At 43.3% G+C, this 23,039-nt stretch overlaps 1 long non-coding RNA gene across 1 annotated transcript in view; it reads left to right on the top strand.

Annotated features, from left to right (window-relative positions):
- The first annotated feature begins 233 nt into the window (after positions 1-233).
- The window catches only part of LOC139764270 (uncharacterized), an 86,505-nt gene continuing 63,699 nt past the window's right edge, over positions 234-23,039 (top strand). Inside the window, exons 1-2 of the long non-coding RNA XR_011716338.1 lie at positions 234-306; positions 488-686. This is a non-coding gene — a long non-coding RNA (uncharacterized lncRNA). The remainder of the gene's footprint in view (positions 307-487; positions 687-23,039) is intronic.

The following is a 23,039-nucleotide window of genomic DNA, read 5'->3' as shown; positions in this document are numbered from 1 at the left end:
TATATATGTATATATTATCATGTACTCTCCTAACATCTTGTTTAAATCTAAAATCTTATATTATTTTGTCCTCCATACTACGCACCACTGCCTCTCTGCCACGCTGGAACCAGATCGTTCAGCGTTCATTCAAGTCCTTGTTGCTTCGTCTCACTTTGACTGAGACAAGCCGGGCTTCATATCCACTCCTTATATACCAGTGCCGACGCCTTCCACAGCAGTCTCAACCCAGACGGCAACCTGAGGTGTAGTGGATCTTCCCCGAGGTGTGGTTGTGTGGTAGGGGAGCGTAACGATTTTTTTTATGTAAGTTAAGATGCCTTTGTGGTTAAATGTACTTATGGTTGTATTAACATAGTTTTATGTTGTGTGCTGGGGAATTGCTTTTTCATTTATCTTTAATATCATCTTTATCATTATAATCTCAATTGACACTTATTTATAGATTTTATCTAATCTATTTATATATATACTTTTTTTCTTTTAGGAATAAATAAGGAATGATGACTACAGTCGTACATCAAATAGGGTTGCAGGCCTAATGGCCTTCATCATAGGTCGATGGCCATAAAACCCAACAAACAACAATAATACCAGAAGTCCCAGAAAGCAGGTCAGGAGCAGTGTGTTTGTGGTCCCACTTAACCTGTTCGTCGCTGTGGTACGTGCGGCACTGCAAGCTGCAGGTGAGTGTTGTGTGAGTGGGGTACAACGCTATCATGTGACTTGAGGGTTTGACCAACTTTATCTCCCGAGGTGTGATATCATTATCGTGTTGTGGATATCATCCGTGATCTGTGTAAATGTCCAGTGTATGTCTTGTGTATACTAGCAGCTTCGGGCGCTCTTCTGCAACCTCGCAGTTCCTCACCACAACGATCTTTTCCTTCCCTGGCCACCACAGCCTCCCTCACTCCCACCACGCCCTTCCTCCCTCCTTGGCTACTACACTTCTCCCTCGCCACCATCACGCCCTCCTTCTCTCCCTGACCACCACACCCTTCCTCGCCACCAACAAACCCTCCTCCGTGACCACCACACTCTCCCTAGCCGCCAACAATCCCCTTCTCCCTCTCCACAACACCGTCCCTTCCTCCGTCTCCACCATATGATCCCTTCACCAACAATCCTTTCCTCCCTCTCCACAACACCGTCCCTCACCACTAGCAGACCCTTCCTCCCTTAACCACTACACCCTTCTTAACCACCAACAATCCCCTCCTCAGTCTCCACCAAACCCTCCCTCACCACCAAAAATCCCTTCCTCCCTCTCCACCACACCCTGGACGTCGGTGGGGTGGTACTGTAGTGAACTAACATTGTTATTTGATCTTTTGTGGTCAAACTCTTGTATACCCTGTAAAAATATTACGGTCAGTGTAGTGACCGAGAGATGTCCAACAGGAGGCTGTATATGGTGATGAAGGCAGCGGCCTCCTAATATCTACTTCAGTCACTAAAACTGACCAGATGGTTTAGATTGAGACCAGCGAGTTTAGCCAAGATCCCCGTGGGTTTAACTGATCAAGAAAAGATTGTGACCGAATGATTAATGCCAGAGACCAACTTTTTATACCAGACAGAAGGCGAAGTTTGTGGTGAAAAGTGGAAAAAAAAAATATGAAGGAAATTGGCGTTATCTTATTGTTCATACGAGGGGAAGGTTAAGTTACCCTAAGAGTCGTAGCAAACGTTAATTTGAGATGAGTCGTTTCTGGTCTGTGTTAATCAAGATTAATAGTATGATTGATCGTGTTTAATCTGAAAGGTATGATTAAAGATGAGAGGATTCTATGCACTGTGGACGGTGTGACGTCAAAGGATGCGCTTGATTGCCGGAATCTGCGATTATATATATATTTTTTTTTTTTTTTGCTCTGTTGATGTCTCCCGATTTTGCGAGGTAGCGCAGAGAAACAGACGAAAGAAATGGCCAAACCCACCTCCATACACATACGTCCACACACGCAAATATATATACCTACACAACTTTCCATGGTTTACCCCAAACGCTTCACATGCCCTGATTCAATCCACTGACAGCACGTCAACCCCGGTATACCACATCGATCCAATTCACTCTATTCCTTGCCCTCCTTTCACCCTCCTGCATGTTCAGGCCCCGATCACTCAAAATCTTTTTCACTCCATCTTTCAACCTCCAATTTGGTCTCCCACTTCTCCTCGTCCCCTCCACCTCCGAAACATATATCCTCTTGGTCAATCTTTCCTCACTCATTCTCTCCATGTGCCCAAATCATTTCAAAACTCCCTCTTCTGCTTTCTCAACCACGTTCTCTTTATTTCCACACATCTCTCTTACCCTTACGTTACTTACTCGATCAAACCACCACACATTGTCCTCAAACATCTCATTTCCAGCACATCCATCCTCCTGCGCACAACTCTATCCATAGCCCACGCCTCGCAACCATACAACATTGTTGGAACCACTATTCCTTCAAACATACCCATTTTTGCTTTCCGAGATAGTGTTCTCGACTTCCACACATTCTTCAAGGCTCCCAGAATTTTCGCCCCCTCCCCCACCCTATGATCCGCTTCCATGGTTCCATCCGCTACCAAATCCACTCCCAAATATCTAAAACTCTTTACTTCCTCCAGTTTTTCTCCATTCAAACTTGCCTCCCAATTGACTTGACCCTCAACCCTACTGTACCTAATAACCTTGCTCTTATTCACATTTACTCTTAACTTTCTTCTTTCACACACTTTACCAAACTCAGTCACCAGCTTCTGCAGTTTCTCACATGGATCAGCCACCAGCGCTGTATCATCAGCGAACAACTGACTCGCTTCCCAAGCTCTCTCATCCCCAACAGACTTCATACTTGCCCCTCTTTCCGAAACTCTTGCATTCACCTCCCTAACAACCGCATCCATAAACAAATTAAACAACCATGAAGACATCACACACCCCTGTCGCAAACCTACATTCACTGAGAACCAATCACTTTCCTCTCTTCCTACACGTACACATGCCTTGCATCCTCGATAAAAACTTTTCACCGCTTCTAACAACTTGCCTCCCACACCATATATTCTCAATACCTTCCACAGAGCATCTCTATCATATACCTTCTCCAGATCCATAAATGCTACATACAAATCCATTTGCTTTTCTAAGTATTTCTCGCATACATTCTTCAAAGCAAACACCTTATCCACACATCCTCTACCACTTCTGAAACCACACTGCTCTTCCCCAATCTGATGCTCTGTACATGCCTTCACCCTCTCAATCAATACCCTCCCATATAATTTACCAGGAATACTCGACAAACTTGTACCCCTGTAATTTGAGCACTCACTCTTATCCCCTTTGCCTTTGTACAATGGCACTATGCACGCATTCCGCCAATCCTCAGGCACCTCACCATGAGTCGTACATACATTAAATAGCCTTACCAACCAGTCAATAATAGTCACCCCCTTTTTTAATAAATTCCACTGCAATACCATCCAAACCTGCTGCCTTGCCGGCTTTCATCTTCCGCAAAGCTTTTACTACCTCTTCTCTGTTTACCAAATCATTTTCCCTAACCCTCTCACTTTGCACACCACCTCGACCAAAACACCCTATATCTGCCACTCTATCATCAAACTCATTCAACAAACCTTCAAAATACTCACTCCATCTCCTTCTCACGTCACCACTACTGATCACCTCCCCATTTGCGCCCTTCACTGAAGTTCCCATTTGCTCCCTTGTCTTACGCACTTTATTTACCTCCTTCCAGAAAATCTTTTCATTCTCCCTAAAATTTAATAATACTCTCTCACCCCAACTCTCATTTGCCCTCTTTTTCACCTCTTGCACCTTTCTCTTGACCTCCTGTCTCTTTTATACATCTCCCACTCAATTGCATTTTCTCCCTGCAAAAATCGTCCAAATGCCTCTCTTTCACTAATAATCTTACTTCTTCATCCCACCACTCACTACCCTTTCTAATCAACCCACCTCCCACTCTTCTCGTGCCACAAGCATCTTTTGCGCAGTCCATCACCGATTCCCTATACATCCCGTTCCTCCCCTTACTTTCATTGTTCTCACCCTTTTCCATTCTGTACTCAGTCTCTCCTGGTACTTCCTCACACAAGTCTCCTTCCCAAGCTCACTTACTCTCACCACCCTCTTCACCCCAACATTCGCTTTTCTTTTCTGAAAACCCATACAAATTTTCACCTTAGCCTCCACAAGATAATGATCAGACATCCCTCCAGTTGCACCCCTCAGCACATTAACATCCAAAAGTCTCTCTTTCGCGCGCCTGTCAATTAACACGTAATCCAAGATAGGTAGTATGTTTGAGGAAAGGAACCTGGATGTTTTGGCTCTGAGTGAAACGAAGCTCAAGGGTAAAGGGGAAGAGTGGTTTGGGAATGTCTTGGGAGTAAAGTCAGAGGTTAGTGAGAGGACAAGAGCAAGGGAAGAAGGAGCAGTACTCCTGAAACAGGAGTTGTGGGAGTATGTGATAGAATGTAAGAAAGTAAATTCTCGATTTATATGGGTAAAACTGAAAGTTGGAGAGATGGGTGATTATTGGTGCATATGCACCTGAGCATGAGAAGAAAGATCATGAGGCAAGTGTTTTGGGAACGGCTGAATGAGTGTTAGTGGTTTTGATGCATGAGAGCGGGTTATAGTGATGGGTGATTTGAATGCAAAGGTGAGTAATGTGGCAGTTGAGGGAATAATTGGTATACATGGGGTGTTCAGTGTTGTAAATGGAAATGAAGAGCTTGTAGATTTATGTGCTGAAAAAGGACTGGTGATTGGGAATGCCTGTTTTAAAAAGCGAGATATACATAAGTATACGTATGTAAGTAGGAGAGATGGCCAGAGAGCGTTATATATATATATATATATATATATACCTACAAATAATTATGGCAGCGTAGCAGTGTCGTTAGCATACCCAGCTACTACGCAAATGGGACGAGGTTCGAATCCTTGCTGTTGGAGGTCAATACGTGATATATATATATTATATATGTATATATATATATATATATATACTCAAATGTATACACATGCATACATCCATATCCAAATACAGTACATGGTCGGTCAAAACTGAGGTCAGGGATAATGTCTGACACAAAAGCTAAGGTAAAACAGGTTGAGTCATTCTAAGACGGATGATTCTGGTGCTGGGGTGTCTCGACATGTACCTGGCAAACAATTGGAGTTTTCTGTATCACGAAGCGATGTTTCTGGGGTTAAAGTTTAAGATTGCAGCCTTGGATGATAGGTTTAAGCGAGGTTAAAGTCATGGGAAGAAATAGACAGAAGCTTTAAAAGCTGAGAGTAAGGCACGTGCGCGAGTGGTTAGGCATAAGAGACAGAGTAAGGTGCAAGTAGGTAGAGAGGAGGGTAAGTGGTTCCAAGCGAAGACGAGTCTGTGGTAGGGGTGTGCGAGTGTGATGTCACCATGAGCATTTGACTTGTTTATGGATGGCGGTGGTGAGCAATGCTGCTGCCGAATGCTGCAGGAATTAATAGAACACTAGCCAGGGCCCAGGAGGGTGGTCCTGTCTCTTGTATGTCAAAGGAACCTCACGACGTGGGTATCCAGCCATTCTCGACCAGCGACTTGGAGTTCTAGTTCGGCATCGAACATTCCTCTGATGATTAAGAGTCCATAATGGGAGAAGCTGGAGTAAAGAATATGTATCATAAGTTGTGCGTTGTCAAGTGTGAGATGAATGAGGTGCAAGCTGTTGGCTGGATATCGGCAAATTACGTGTGAGATGTTGCAGAAGTTTGAGTTAGGATTGCAATATAATTTCCACATTGTGTAAGACAAAAAGGTCAATGGAAAGTGAAGATATACATATATATATATATATAGAGAGAGAGAGTGGAACCTTTGAGTGTGAGTCAATACAGTTGAGAATGAAGTAGAACCTATGATGTAAGAGTAAATACAGACAAGAGGAAGAAAAACCAATCATGTAGAGTGAAGAAAGAGGGAAGGCGATAAGATAAACCCCTGTGGGAGACCACAAGTGAGAGGATGAGAGAAAGAAGTGTCTCCATCAGCGAATACAACTATGGAGCGACGAGAAGGGAAGCGAACAGGGAGACGGGCAGAAATGCTAGAAGGATTGAGAAGGGCAAAGATGCCAAAGGGAAGGAGGCTTAGAATGCAAATTCTTTTGCCACACAGCCATACAATTTGGGAAGGTCGAGAGACAAGGTCAAATTCTTTGAGAGGAGGATCAGAAATGAACGACAAAGGAGAGATCGTCAGTAGACTTTACATCTTGAATACCATAGTGATGATGTGGAAGAAGGGATTGCTACTCTAAGGAAGTGAGAGTTGGGGAAAGTTTTCAAAGAATTTGAAGATGACAGAAGTGAGAGATGGGTTGGTAGTTGAATAGGAACAACACGGTCTCCATATCTAGTAGTAGACAGCACAGAAGAACGCCAGGTATTTCTTCTCTCTCCCTATACCACTACGCGCGTGAAGATACTTAACCAATGCCAGTTCTGTCATGCAACTTGAGCCTTTCAACATACCCCACACCCGTAGCTGCTACCCCACGCCCGTAACTGCAGGCAAGGTTCTATATAGACCCGATAAAGCAATCTGTTCGAGCGGATGGCAGCAGACCTAACACTATCCAGCCACATCAGCACTTGATGTCCCTCGACTGTGGGTTATAGGCTATCGGCGCTGTTCCTATCCAATATCGCGTCGGCCTTCACTAAGATGGGCGAGTTCGCGTCACTCTAGGCCTCTGTCGCGCTCCTGTGACCTGTACCAAGCGTAGTCTGGGTGACCCAAATTGAACTCCTTGAGATCTACGATCAAAATTGAACATCTGAGAGACTGAACGCTTGTGAACTGAACGCTTGTGACTGTAGTCTGAACTCCTGTACTAGAACGCTGACATGACCTGACCTCCTGTGACCTGGAATGAGAACACCTGACATGAATAGCCAATCCTCTCTGACCTGACCTCGAAGTGGCATAGATTGTGTGACCTACCAACAACCTTTGGTTATCATATGATTATATTTGTCATGTGAATAGTAATAATTTGCCTGTTTCGAGGCAGATTACATTAGATTTCCGAGAATCCTAAACCTTTGAAATGTCATTTGGTATTTTCTTGGGAGAGGCAATCTATATTCTTTCATTTCTTACGTAAAAGTTGTGGGAATATTGTACGTGGCGGGAAATGTGAGGAAAAAACCTTTACAAAATTTTTTTTTTTTATACATATTCGCCTGATTCCGCGTTAGCGAGGTAGCGTTAAGAACTGAGGACTGAACCTAAGAGGAAATTTCCTCACTTGGCCCCCTTCTCTGTTCCTTCTTTAGGAAAATTATAAACGAGAGGGGAGGATTTCCAGTCTCCCCGCTCCCTCCCCTTTTAGTCGCTTTTTGAGACACTCAGGGAATACGAGGTCGGTATTCTTTCTCCTCTATCCCTAGGGATTATATATATTATATATATATAAATAAGGTCGACCTAGAACGCCATTTGAACTCTGCATTGATCCTTTACTTTTGCGTTCACTGGCGAGCACATCAGAAGGAAACCTGGGTCCAGCTAATCCTGAAGTCTTCAAAAATCTCACGACTCTATCAGGAGGACGTGGATGGTATAATAATCAGTTCTGTGACCATTAAAGAGAATTCTGAATCGTATGACGTCAGGACATAAAGGCGATGAAGGTACCCTGGGTTCGCCCATACCTCCAGAGTATAATATCTTGAGAGTTCATTTTCGTTGGGTTTCCATCTTCATCCACTAAACCCCCCTCATCAATTGTTTTGTCTGTACGATCATGATTGCTTCTATGGAAACGTCTTAAACCCCCTCATCAATTGCCTTGTCTGTACGATCATGATTGCTTCCGTGTGAACGCCATCTTAAACACCCTTCGTCAAAGTGACCTCTTAATGAAAGACAACCGTAAAATGGCTCTTGAGCAGATCCATCAACAAGTGTGGCCAGAGGGATAGAGTCGTCTGGCAGAACCTATTCATCGCCGTAACGCTCCTCGATCTCATCGCTGAAGACATTTGGACTCTGTGATGAAGCCTGGGGGTGCATACGGCTGCCAGGGACAGGTACTAATGGAACGTTTGGCCTGAGTGGGGGGATCCCGTAATGAAGGAAGAAGACGACCCTTGCATCGAAGGCCCTTGCGTCGCAAACCCTTGCGTCGAATCTAATCGAAGTGATGACTATCTGAAGAGATGAAGATTTATATCTATTGTCTTCCGTGTGTGAGAAAACCATCGAACTGTATATAGTGGTTTGGTCTTTGATGGCTATATAATGTGTGGTTTCGGGTAGTCGACTTTAATTAAGGCCACAGAGGGAGCATTTCGTCCTTCTCTCTGGAAGTGGTTGATGATGATTCGGGTACCTGGTGTACGATGGAAGAAGATACAGGACTGAAGGCAAAGCTGATGACGAGGGGAGGAAATTTTGGGTAGAGAGAGCTGGATGATGAAGCGAGTTGGTTAACTCGAGGACTGGTAGCCAGAGAATATAATATTTTGACCAGAAGAGCCATGTCATGATAGCTGATGGACCATGAGATCGTTGGTAAAAGGGAGAGAGAGAGAGCCTGATGGCCAATGAAAGGATGTCTCTTTTGGCAGGAGAGGATGAATGCCCCAGAGGACAAGGAGACAATGTGTGTGTGGAATTAAAAGACGACGTTGGGAACAGATAAGACCTTGAATGAGGAGATAAGATAAAAGACGTGAATTGAAAACAGCATCTGAGGATTTCGCTCGTGGTGTGTAAGAGAATTATTCTTCGAGGGGGTAAGATAGATGAGCATCTGTGCAACAGAGGAAAAAAAGGAAACGTAGAAAATGGTTAGGATCGAGAGTGATTGCCTCAGTAGATGACAAGTTTTGCTTTCATTCAGAATTTTGCACAACTGAATAACGTCATTGGTTTCGCTATGGCTGTATCTTTTTTTTTTTTTTCTTTTTTTTTTGGTCTTGTGGAGTACGACTTGGATGCCATCTGCTCCCGGAGGCAAAGGTGTCCAGAGCGTGAGCGAGAGAGAGAGAGAGAGACGGAGCAGCGACAGTAGCAATTATCTCCGTTAACTGTGGCTACGGGAGTGTGGATGAGTTGATGAATGTGATGGTTAACTATGAAAGCATAAGTGAAACACTGTGATGTGTGTGTGTGACGCTGGGCAGAAACTTGGTCGTGTGCCAGATGATTTCAGGGGAACATTGATTTTCCACAGTATGACGGCGAAGGGAGTGGAAACGCTGGAGGACTTCTCTGTGCAACAAATCCCTTTCACCCCTGTTGTCTACGTGGATGGGGAGTGTGGCTCCTTATGTGAAGACTGAGTCAAGACCAGACGTACGTGATGGCCGCTCTTAATCTGGAAGTTTGAGATATAGAACCGGTCGAACAAATTAGTTCGAATCTCGGTTGCATTATTCTGTCCGTAGTAAGCCCAGCTGTTTATCCTCCTCTAGGGGATTGGTCGATGAACTGTGTAGCAGCTGGCCTAGACTCAGGTTGTGCGGAGGAGGGTGGATGTGTTGGAAATGAGATGTTTGAGGACAATATGTGGTGTAAGGTTTGATCGAGTAAGTGATGTAAGGGTAAGAGAAATGTGTGGTAATAAAAAGTGTGGTTAAGAGAGCAGAAGTGAATGTGTTGAAATGGTCTGGACATACGGAGAGAATGAGTGAGGAAAGGTTGATAAAGAGGATATATGCGTCAGAGGTGGAGAGAACGAGGAGAAGTGGGAGACCAAATTGGAGGTGGAAGGATGGAATGAAAAAGATTTTGAGTGATCGGGACCTGAACATGCAGGAGGGTTAAAGGCGTGCTCGGTATAGTGAATTAGAACGATGTGGTACACTAGAGTCTACGTGCTGTCAGTGGATTGAACCAGGGCATGTGAAGCATCTGGGGTAAACCATGGAAAGTTCTGTGGGGCCTGGATGTGGAAAGGGAGCTGTGGTTTCCGTGCATTACACATAACAGCCAGAGAATGAGTGTGAGCAGATGTGGTCTTTCTTCATCTTTCCTGAAGCTACCTCGCTAACACGGGAAACGGCGATCAAGTAGAAGAGTATATATATATATATATATATATATAAAGCGTGTAATCCCTCGTGTGAATGATGTTCATTTGTTACACAAATCTCTTTCGAACCGGTTATATTAAACAGATGGCTGACGCGTTTCGCATTCCCTAGTTACTGAAAGGGATAGAAACGAAGACAGAAGTCTCTTGTCTTCAGAATCAAAATACGACCATTGACGGTGGAAACGCGACCAATGGTCAGTGACGTAGACTAATTGGCATAGGTTCCATCTGGAAGGCTAGAGGTGAGGGTGGCTACCAACACCCGCTCGCTAGGCAGGGCAGCCCAATCCCTCCTGCGGTCAGGGAAGCGAGAGAGAAAGCTTCACTGTCCAATCGCAAGCAATCAGGACCCGGCGCCTGACTGGATTATCAAATAGTGCTATGGCAAAGACGACCTGAGCAGAGGTTGGATTGGATATATATATATATATATATATATATATGAGAGAGAGAGAGGTTGATATAGATACGTCCTCTACCACTGTCGCAAACTGCCTCGTTAGGACCCACTCGGTTTGCTGGTACTTGGTTTCGTTGAATTCTGATGCATAGAAAAAAAAAAATGGGTAGTTAGATAAACAAGTGCTGGACAAGGAGACATGTACGAATAAACTATCTATCTATAGACATATTTACATAGACTTTCGCCTTCGGAACCACCCACAAACACTCTTTCCACGTCAGTCACACGACACGTTCGCTCCCCCCGCTTCACCTTTTTCTCCTTGTGTCAAAATCTTATTTGCGCGGTGAACGTTACGCGCTAACCCAGCTTGCTTCTGGCAAAGTCTCGTCGTAATGACTTGTGTGTACTCCAGATGTGCTCCCTTCTGTTACCTTCTGTAACTTTAAAAGTTCCGTCACTCTCCACTTCCAGCCACGCTTCTCGCCACTAGACATTTTTACAAGCAATGTAATCGATGTCAAAAGATAGAGTATGAATTCATCACTTGATGATGAACACACTCCCTGAGTAACTGGATAATACTTTCTCTGGGTAATCGACGAACGCTTTCTCCCAAAGTAATCGACGAACGCATTTTCTTTATGTAATCGATGAACACTTTTTCTTAAAGTAATTGATGAACTCTTTTTCTTAAATTTTTCAATAAACGCTTTTCCCAAAGTAATCGACGAACGCTTTCCATGATTTATCGATTAATACCCCATGATTAATCTATTAGCGCTTTCCCATGGGTAATCGATTAGCGCTTTCCATGAGCAATCAATCGATCAACCGTTTCCCCGAGTGATTGATAGAATTTCCCTAAGAAGTCAATTAACGTTCTTCCTTGAGTAATCAGTCAATAGCGTCATTGAGTAATCAACACTTCCTCTAAGCAGTCGGTGAACTCTCCCTCTGATTAATCGGTCAACACCTCCCCTGAGTAATCAGTCATTAATCCCTCTGAGTGATCATTTTGTCTGTAGTGATGACTAATCACCTCGCCATATCATAATCAGATTAACCAGTCGAGACGTCTGAATCAGTTTGATAACTATGCACTTAGAGGTCACGAACCCAAGCGCCCTTGTAATGTAGGTCAAATATGGCAATTTCATTCACTCTTTAAACACTAAATCCTCCCTTCGTTGATTGGTAGTTAAAAAGAGGGAAATACAATGGGACATTGAAGTGCAAACTACCTTTTCTAATGAGTTATTTCGGGCAGTAGTTTTTGCTCGTTCTTTAGCAGTGATTTACATCCTGAGTCTGTATTCATCTCTATATGTTTGAGAGAACAGGAGCAACTGAACACTTCGATAAAATATCTATCATTAACGCTGAATATAACGATATATCCTAGCTTGAGGTTAGGTACCCATTTTATCGATTAGCTCCTTAAGGGAGGATGAACAGCTGGGTAAACTGCAGCTGGGCTATCTCTTTCTATGATTCGAATCTATGCAGATCCAACCCCAGACTGGGTCATGAGGTTAGGTACCCATTTTATCCACCAGCTCCTTAAGGGAGGATGAACAGCTGGGTAAACTGCAGATGGGCTATCTCTTTCTATGATTCGAATCTATGCAGATGCAACCCCAGACAGGGCCATGAATGCGTCATAATCAGCAACGCTAACCGCTGCACCACGGAGGTCCACGTCGTCTCTCCCTGTCTGTTGTCGTGAAGCACATGGGCTGGACAAAATGTGGTCAGATTATGTGAGATTTGGCTGACGGAATTTTGTACACGCACCTCATGATCATGGTGCTAAGGAACCCATCCAATCAGCGTAAACGGCGGGCTCGGGCAATAATGTGACGACGTGTGATGTTAGAATGGTCCTGAAAAAGACGAGTCGGTGGATGAGTGAGGACAAGGCAGGGAGAGAGAGAGGGGGGAGCAAGTAACCTGCACCATAACAGATGATACCAGCCTAGTCTTCTTGTTGGCTACGAACAGAGAAAAGAAAACGGAAACTCTCAAATAATTCCAAACCAACTAGGCAGCTTCGCCCCCCTTCATGCTCGACCACTCATCCTTTGTGAGTCTGGCTCACTGCTGATAATCCTCTGGGTAATGGGAGAATTTTGTCTTCTGGTCAGCATCAATGAATCCCACGAGGCTGCACCAAATAAATGTTTGGGGAAAGAGTAAATTGATAAACTCTCGGGACGCTTGTAAACTAGATGGGAGGAGAATATACGAGACTGTAAGAGGATTTAACTGAGGTAAGCACTGCAAAGATATATTCCCCCGCTCCTGCCAGTCTCTTGGTGACCGTGAATAAAACGGTGAATGACTGAGTGAACACGGGGCAACACTTCGTGCTTGCGTGGAAGAACCAGCGAAGGATATGAAACGAGACTTCGAACTCAAGCGAAGGGTATGAAAAGAGACTTAGAGCTCAGGCGAAGGATATGAAACGAGACTTAGAGCTCAGGCGAAGGATATGAAACGAGACTTCGAGCTCAGGCGAAGGATATGAAATGAGACTTCGAACGCAGGCGAAGGATATGAAGCGAGAATTCAAACTCGGGCGAAGGATATGAAGCGAGACTTCGAAGTCAGGAGAAGAATATGAAGCGAGACTTCGAAACCAGGGAACGAATCACGGAGGAATGAGGTCAAAATTAAAACTTATGTCAGGGAGCAATTTTATGTCATGGGTCTTGAATGAGGTCACGTCACAGTGAGTTGCCTGTCGTGGAGATAATGAACGATTGTAATACATCGTAAATGAAATGGTAATTCCATGACCATATGTTTTGTACACGAGTGGTTACTCTATGGCAAATTGGGCGTGTCATTTACATGTGAGAAGATACAGTTTGCGTGTGACACGTGAATGGAGAGTTCAAATAGCTTGTGCAACGAGTATTCGAAGATAAGGGGAAGAAGAGGATACTTAAATGTATAAGGACTGAACTTCATGTCTACTTCAGTGACTGGAGGAGATCAGAATGCCAGGGTGTGAGCAAAGGTGAGACGATGGACCTAAGGGACAGTGGAACGGTTCGTGAGAGAAGAGACCATGAGAGATAATGGACTCTTCCTCAGAACGATGAACATGTGGGACGATGGACCGGTTCATCCTAGATGGGAATGTAAGGGACAGTAAACCTCCTCAGCTGAGTGGTGAACAAGAGGGACGAAAGGATCGGTCCATCAGTACACTGAACGTGAGGAATGACGGATCAATTCACAAGAACAGGTAACATGAGGGCCGCTGGACTGGTCCACCAGAGCACGAATGATAAATGAGGGAATTGAGGGTGTTGAACGCCATGAGGTGGTAGGGCGGACTCTCTCTCTCTCATGAGGAACAGAAAGAGTGGGACTCATTTTTCCACATGTGGGATCTATGTACCGTATGTGGAGAGACATGGTCTTTGTAAAGAACGAAGATTGGGCGACATACGCGAGCTGAGAAGAATTGGGTAACGTGAGTAAAGAAGTCTTAAATCATTTTTACGTAAGATCAGGATCCTGTTGACTCGAGGAAAGAGTGTGAGGCTATGTTAATCCATGAATATCTTAAGGTGGAAGAGAAGGAATCTTGAGTTGAGGTCAGGGGAGAAGAGGAGGTCGAAAACTGGTTTGGAAGATATGATTTAGTATTTGAACCTTTGAAATGTTTGTGTAGTGTGGCAGTGAGGTTCTAGAGAAGACGAGGGAGGGAGGGAATGATGAGGTGTACAGTGTGAGGGAAGGAGGGTACCTATTGACATAGTGCTTACAAAGATATTTTGCCGCAAGGACGGCCAGCGTATAGTGCTAACCACAGGTCAGTATACGGCTGCGTAGAACGAGTCGTGTGAGATTGGGTTGTCAAGTGGTATGTATGAGGCGGAGGGAAAAGATAGCTATCTGGGCCAAAGGAGTGACACTTAACAGCCACTGAAGTGGGGCAGGTCGCTATCCCTCTGGTTGCTCGGGCGATGATTTAAACTCACTCGGTCGATGGCTGCCTACCGCCCATACTGAGAGAGAGAGAGAGATGGGGAGGAGAACCATCCTTCCTTCCTGACCGTATTTCCGACGAGATTTTTTGCCGGAAGGAGAGGCTAAAATGTTTCTCTCTCTCTCTCTCTCTCTCTCTCTCTCTCTCTCTCTCTCTCCGCCGCCGCCCACATCACATAACTGTCTGCCCTGGGCTCATCTGTGACTGTTTTTGGCCTTTCGTCATGGTTTCTTTTGAATGTTTTTGTGCATATCTCGGTACGTTATGTAACCCATTCCAATATTTTTCGCTGGGCTCTCGTAAATTTTTGCTTCCGTCCCCTTAGATATGTTCTAAAGTATTGTAATATATTCTTATAGACAATATTCGTTTACTTTTTCCAAAGTCTGGAGCTTTTTAAAATCTCGTATATTGTTACTGATTCCTTCATCTTATCATACATAGATTTTCATATATATATATATATATATATTCCTCCCAGCTGTTCATCCTCCGCATGGGACTAGCAGATACAATGAGTCCCTACCATATGAAAAGATGGGCTTGTGTGATCATATATACATAGGAGGAAAGACATAGTACCAACATATGATGTTAGGAGACTGGGCGATACGAGTGTATAACTCTATCCCTGTAACATATAAATAGTGACTATCTCCTCCATATTGCACCTTTCCATTTCTGGTTTACGTCAATGCCTTTAACTGCCTCCCCAAACGGCCTTGCCTGTCCGCCATATGTAAGGTGTAGACTCTCCTGTCTCATATCCTTCTATGATATTGTTCTTTGTTTTGCTTTCATGTTAGCTGAGACGGCACAGTCAACTGACGAAGGGCCAAAAAGCGGTGTCATCTCAACACTTTATATATATATATATATATATATATATATGTGTGTGTATATTTCTGAGTTCACAAGGAAGTGAAAAAAGAAGTTCAGAAGTGCTCTTTCGTGTAATAATCACATCCTCAGGGGAGATATGAGAAAGAAATATATCAGTCAGTTGATATCTCCCCAGATGTGATTATTACACGAAAGTGCACTTGGAAACTTATCTTGTAACATTTCACAGTGGACGCATAGGAATATACTTGATGTATTCGAGCTTAAACCAGGATGCCATTTAATCGACCAGGACCTAAGAGAGGATGAACAGCTGAGTTAACTGTGGACCAACTGTAGCGACCAGGATTCGAAACTATAGACTCTACGCCGGGCGGCCCTTGAATGCGTCACTGTCATCTGCGTTAACCAAGATACAAAATATGACTAACTTTAGTCCCATATCAGTAGCATTTCCAGGAGATGACATATGTTCTAAATGAATTAATTTTGATATCTTATATATTCAATAAGACTTCAAGTCGCTATAATCATTTTATTTCTGAAGGCCCAGAAGTAATTAAGACATCAAAGGTTTAATTAAGTGTTGTCCGTAATGTCAAGATATTAATTTCAAGTCGCAGACTTTTGAAGCCTTGGATCTTTGCTGCTTCTTTTCTCGATGAGAAAATATCACGAAGTTGTGACGACTAGTCGAGGGTTGCTGACCTGCGTGACGCAGGAGAAAAAAAAAGAAAACAAAAGAAAATAGATTTGCTTTTGTGAAGGTTCGTACTGCTTGTGGTAAGCGAGAGAGAGAGAGAGAAAGTACTTTGGAAACACGGACTGGACCAGGTCGAGGACAGACAGACAGAGAAGACAGAGGTAGATATAGACCGTCAGGCAGAGAATACAGAAGGAAAGGAAGATGAGTTAGATGAAACATTTCTATAACCCAAACTTTAGGAAAAATTGCAATCATCTTTTGTAGAAACAAATATATATATATATATATATATATATATATATACATACACGAACTAAGTGCATATGAACGCGCACCTTCATAGAACATACAAACCTCCAACAGCCAGAATCGAACAGCGGCTATTTCCCAACAGGCGCACATAGCCAGTAGATAGCCCCCGCCTGTTGGGAAATAACCGGTGTCGACCCCGTTGTTCACCAATGTGAGACGATGGGTATTCGAGTACTTGGTATTCGAATAGTTATTTCCTACTAGCCAGGCCCATAGCCTAGCGGTAGCATTCCCGCCTATGGCACAGGGGTCCCGGGTTCGATCCTGGCTGTTGGAGGTTTGTATGATAAATATATATATATATATATATATATATATATATGTATATTCCTATGAGTCCACGGGGAAAATGAAACATAATAAGTTCACAAGTGCACTTTCGTGTAATAATCACATCATCAGGGGAGACACAAGAAAGAAATATAAAAGTCACTTGATATTCAACGAAGAGGCGTAGCTAGGACGCCATTTAGTAAACAAGTGACTACCCGAATGAGCACTTCGGAACTTATCGTGTTTCATTTCCTCGTGGACTCGTAAGAATATATATACTTATATTTCCCTGACTCTCCACCACCCCTCCTCGAGGTACACATGAATGACACTAAAGGTTTTTAAAAGCAAAGTCGTAAAGGAAAAAAATGCTGAAAACATTGGTGTAAATGCTGAAACATTGGCGTAAATAAACATTTTCAAACTATTATTCACTTTTTTCTTTTTTTTACTCTTTCCTTTAGTGTCTACTTGACAGTGAGGTTCCAAGGAGAGGTGCTGTCTGGAGAGGAATACTGGGTGGGGGGGGTGCGTGACGTAAGGGAAGAAGGAAGGAGATATGAGGAGGGGGAGACGGAGGAGGAGGAAGATAAAGGAAAGATTACGAAGGATATTAGGGAAGGAGATTTTGAGATTCCAGAGATAGGGAGGGATAAAGGATGAGAGAAGGAGAGATGGTGGATAGAAGATGGGAGAGAAGAGGAGAAAGAGGGAGAGAAGAGGAGAGAGAAGGAATGGTGAGGGTCGAGGGATGGGAAAGTAGACAACAGAAAACCCATGTTCTGGTTCGACTGAACAGTACAAAAACATAAACTCCCAAAACATATGAATCAAACTCTGAATTTCTTGCACATTATTCCCCCCCCAAAAAAACATTAAAAATCAATCCTTCATTATCATTTTTATGATGAGGACAGACGTCCCCATCTGAACTCTCCAGGACTTCAGCCAATTCAGAAAACTGGCAAAATCTATCACCCCAAAAGGCTTGGTGGTAAATAGAGTAGAGTGAGCAATGCCCGTTGCAAGCTCTTAGCTTTCCCGTACCAGAGGCTTCGTTCCCTTTCTCTGGAAGATGTTCTACTCCTTTATCCCCGGGTCGGGTCTCTCTCTAGCCACCTCCGTCTTACCCACACTGGAATGGAAACCCTTCCGCTTTGCATTTTTTACGGGAGTCGGGAAGATGCGGGTAATTGAATGTCCTATTGAACGCCATCTCATTTAGGATATATAATATATATATTTATATATATTTTTTTCTTTCATACTATTCGCCATTTCCCGCCTCAGCGAGGTAGTTAAGAAGAGGACTGGGCCTCTGAGGGAATATCCTCACCCGGCCCCCTTCTGTTCCTGTGTGTGTTTATGTGAGTCTGTATATGTGTGTATGTATGTATATGTGTGTGTGTGTTGGAAAGGATCAAAATTGAGCTCATGATCAAGTATATTCCTAATATCCACGGAGAAACGAAACACGATGAGTTACCAAGTGCACTTTCGTGTAATAATCACATCATTAGAGGAGACACAAGAGAGAAATATAAGTCAGTTGATATACAACGAAGAGACGTGGCTAGGACGCCATTTGGTGAACATGCGATTGTCCAAGGAGACTACAGCATAGCATAACAGGAGACTATAGCACAGCATGACAGGAGACCATAGCATAGCAGGAGACAATGCAGTAGGAAACATTCAAGCATGACTGGAGACACTGTCCCCTCCACGGGGCACGGAGACCCCTATTGCCACCACGAGGCTGGGAGACCCCCTATCGCACTACGAGGAGGCTGGGAGACCCCCTATCGCACTACGAGGAGGCTGGGAGACCCCCTATCGCACTACGAGGAGGCTGTAAGACCCCCTATCGCACTACGAGGAGGCTGGGAGACCCCCTATCGCACTACGAGGAGGTGGGAGACCCCCTATCGCACTACGAGGAGGTGGGAGACCCCCTATCGCACTACGAGGAGGTGGGAGACCCCCTATCGCCAGCAAGGGGAGATGTTGGTCCTAGCTGCACCCGCCTCCATCACGAGGAAGGAAAGAATACGAAGTGAACAGTCAGCTGGAGAGAGGATTGCTGTGTGTGTGGCTCGGTCGTATGTTCTTGACGGCATCTTGCTTATGTGAGAAATGACGTACATGTATCATGTTGGCTGAGACGACACGGGCAACTGAGGCCCCTAACTGAGCCATGTCTTCAACGTTTTACACAGACACACACACACACACACATATATATATATATATATATATGTATATGATTTGACATCTTACTTGGCCTACTATAACTGCTATGATGCTTTGCTGTCTGTAGAATTTAGAAAAGAATTCTTGGAGCACAATAATCATCCTCCAGTAGACAATCCATTCACTGACCATTTGGTAATTTCATATACACACGGTAAAAAAAGTATCTTGCTGCTGTCTGTATGAAACACTTTGACACCTCGGACGAAGGATGATGAAAAATGTTCTTTAGTCTGGCCTTACAGGGATTGCCTTGCTTTCACGATATTAATATGTCATTTACTAGCGACATACCTTGTATAATTTACCGTGTTATTTGTAGTAATGATTTCATATTTCGATGGAAATTACCGTAAAGTGTGGCTGCCATAATGATTAGAAAATCTGTCTCTCGTTCATGCTTGCGAACACTTCCGAGGCTGAGTCGTATTGATCATTCTGAAATTGATCGGATCTATCTGGGAAGATGATATATTTGCCGTATGTACTTTGAGCCTTCATCACGAAGACATGATAGATATTCTGATTGCCTTCATCACGAAGACATGATAGATATTCTGATTGCCTTCATCACGAAGACATGATAGATATTCTGATTGCCTTCATCACGAAGACATGATAGATATTCTGATTGCCTTCATCACGAAGACATGATAGATATTCTGATTGCCTTCATCACGAAGACATGATAGATATTCTGATTGCCTTCATCGCGAAGACATGATAGATATTCTGATTGCCTTCATCGCGAAGACATGATAGATATTCTGATTGCCTTCATCGCGAAGACATGATAGATATTCTGATTGCCTTCATCGCGAAGACATGATAGATATTCTGATTGCCTTCATCGCGAAGACATGATAGATATTCTGATTGCCTTCATCGCGAAGACATGATAGATATTCTGATTGCCTTCATCGCGAAGACATGATAGATATTCTGATTGCCTTCATCGCGAAGACATGATAGATATTCTGATTGCCTTCATCGCGAAGACATGATAGATATTCTGATTGCCTTCATCACGAAGACATGATAGATATTCTGATTGCCTTCATCACGAAGACATGATAGATATTCTGATTGCCTTCATCACGAAGACATGATAGATATTCTGATTGCCTTCATCACGAAGACATGATAGATATTCTGATTGCCTTCATCACGAAGACATGATAGATATTCTGATTGCCTTCATCACGAAGACATGATAGATATTCTGATTGCCTTCATCACGAAGACATGATAGATATTCTGATTGCCTTCATCACGAAGACATGATAGATATTCTGATTGCCTTCATCACGAAGACATGATAGATATTCTGATTGCCTTCATCACGAAGACATGATAGATATTCTGATTGCCTTCATCACGAAGACATGATAGATATTCTGATTGCCTTCATCACGAAGACATGATAGATATTCTGATTGCCTTCATCACGAAGACATGATAGATATTCTGATTGCCTTCATCACGAAGACATGATAGATATTGTGATTGCCTTCATCACGAAGACATGATAGATATTGTGATTGCCTTCATCACGAAGACATGATAGATATTGTGATTGCCTTCATCACGAAGACATGATAGATATTGTGATTGCCTTCATCACGAAGACATGATAGATATTGTGATTGCCTTCATCACGAAGACATGATAGATATTGTGATTGCCTTCATCACGAAGACATGATAGATATTGTGATTGCCTTCATCACGAAGACATGATAGATATTGTGATTGCCTTCATCACGAAGACATGATAGATATTGTGATTGCCTTCATCACGAAGACATGATAGATATTGTGATTGCCTTCATCACGAAGACATGATAGATATTGTGATTGCCTTCATCACGAAGACATGATAGATATTGTGATTGCCTTCATCACGAAGACATGATAGATATTGTGATTGCCTTCATCACGAAGACATGATGGATATTGTGATTGCCTTCATCACGAAGACATGATGGATATTGTGATTGCCTTCATCACGAAGACATGATGGATATTGTGATTGCCTTCATCACGAAGACATGATGGATATTGTGATTGCCTTCATCACGAAGACATGATGGATATTGTGATTGCCTTCATCACGAAGACATGATAGATATTCTGATTGCCTTCATCACGAAGACATGATAGATATTCTGATTGCCTTCATCATCACTATAATTATCACCATCTGTATAGCGATCCTCATCAACCCAGCACGATCCCACATCAGCACAGTCAACACCCCTCGTATAATCACCATCATTATACGCTTCATCACCATCATTATACGCTTCATCACCATCATTAGACTCTCCATCATTATACTCTCCATCACCATCATTACACGCTCCATCACCATTATACGCTTCACCATCATTATACTCATCACCATCATTATACACTTCATCACCATCATTATACACTTCATCACCATCATTATACACTTCATCACCATCATTATACACTTCATCACCATCCAGACTAAGACGTTCGCCAACCCCCCCCCCCCCCTCCAAAGAACATCACAATCATCTCTGCCAACATTGCTCCTAACATCCACTTCATGACGTCATTTGCATACATCAGACTCCTAATTATATGTAAATCTCCTGACTCTAAACATCATTTAGATTTATCTTCCTCTTTATCCCACCAGTGAATCTGGGGATGAGTTCATCCCCATATATCTGGGTAGGGGACGGTCGCGTAAATCGTATCCAGCGAGATGAGAATTATCCCACATGCTCTAAGGTTCAGCTCAGAGTTAGACTGTCAAATGAAATGGGGTTTGAAAGGAAATTGGATTAAACTCCGTTGTCAGAGGTCAAACACCCCTTTACCAGTGTCAATAGACACTTAGACGAAGGGATTAATATGGAAGAGTTTGGGAAATGGGAGAGATATGATGGTCTTTTGTGAGTGCGGGAGAAGACTGGCTTAATGATCATCCACAAGGTGGGAAGTTCGACAACCTTCAACTCTTTATTCAAAGGAGAAAGGTCCTTAAATGGAAAATGAAATGACTTGTGTATAATCCTACTTTCGTTTGTACAATACAATGGTAATACGAGGGTTGGTAGTTGATAGTTTCTACTTCCTTTTGATGAGGTAGATTTACACACACTCCTTGCATAAGCTAGGGTGTTTGCGCGTATATGTTTACATACATAGGAGTTGAGACACGATATCTATATACTAGGTTAAGGGACGATGTAACACACACACGCAAATGTTAATCACACAAAATGTCGCTGGGATAAGAGCAAAGTGACGAATGAGAGGAAGAGGACAAGGGTTTTATTTATCTATATAGAACAACAAACTGTCCACCCTGACGAGTGTGGTCTGCAGGGTACAGAAAGAGATACCTGGGAAACAAATACATGAAGTCGTGCAGAGGATAAGCTGCTTCAGAGACTCATGGTTTACTGGAAAGGAGGACACGTGTAACAAACCTCTGAGATCTCCGGGAGAGTGAGCGAGTTCCGCATGAAAGATAAAGGTGCGTGTATTGACAGAAAGCATTTGACACCGTGCCACATAGAAGGCTGGTAAAGTTGCTCGATCTTCAGGCAAGAATAAATGGGAAGACTCCTTCGATGGACAGTAGACTTCGATGGACAGAAGACTGTCTTAATGGGTGAGCTCTCTTCTGCACAGAATATAAGGCTACATGGATTCTTTGTATGCAGACTGACAGAGAGCATTTGACACTGCCACAATGGAGGCTGGTAAAGTTGCTCGAGCTTCAGGTGGGACTAAAGGAGGAAACTCCTTCGATGGACAGAAGACTGTCTTACTGGGTTTGTTTTCTTCTGCACAAAATATACGGCCGCATAGATTCTTTGCATCTGGATTGACAGAAGCATTTGACACTGTGCCACAACAGAGCCTGGTTAGGTTGCTTGAGCTTCATGCAAGATTAATGGGGGAAAACTCCCTCGATGGCGACGGACAGAAGTGTCTTAATGGAAGGAAACAAGCGACACATGTAAATGGGTGGAAGTCACCCGCAGCTTGCTGCAGGGTCTGGTCCTACAATCATTACCCGTTTTGATTCATGTAAATAACTTGCCAGGAAAACTTAAATCCTACATGAACGTG

The sequence above is a fragment of the Panulirus ornatus genome, chromosome 49, assembly GCF_036320965.1.
Source record: "Panulirus ornatus isolate Po-2019 chromosome 49, ASM3632096v1, whole genome shotgun sequence".
Taxonomy (NCBI): Eukaryota; Metazoa; Arthropoda; class Malacostraca; order Decapoda; family Palinuridae; genus Panulirus; species Panulirus ornatus.
This window is presented reverse-complemented; position numbering and strand designations above follow the sequence as displayed.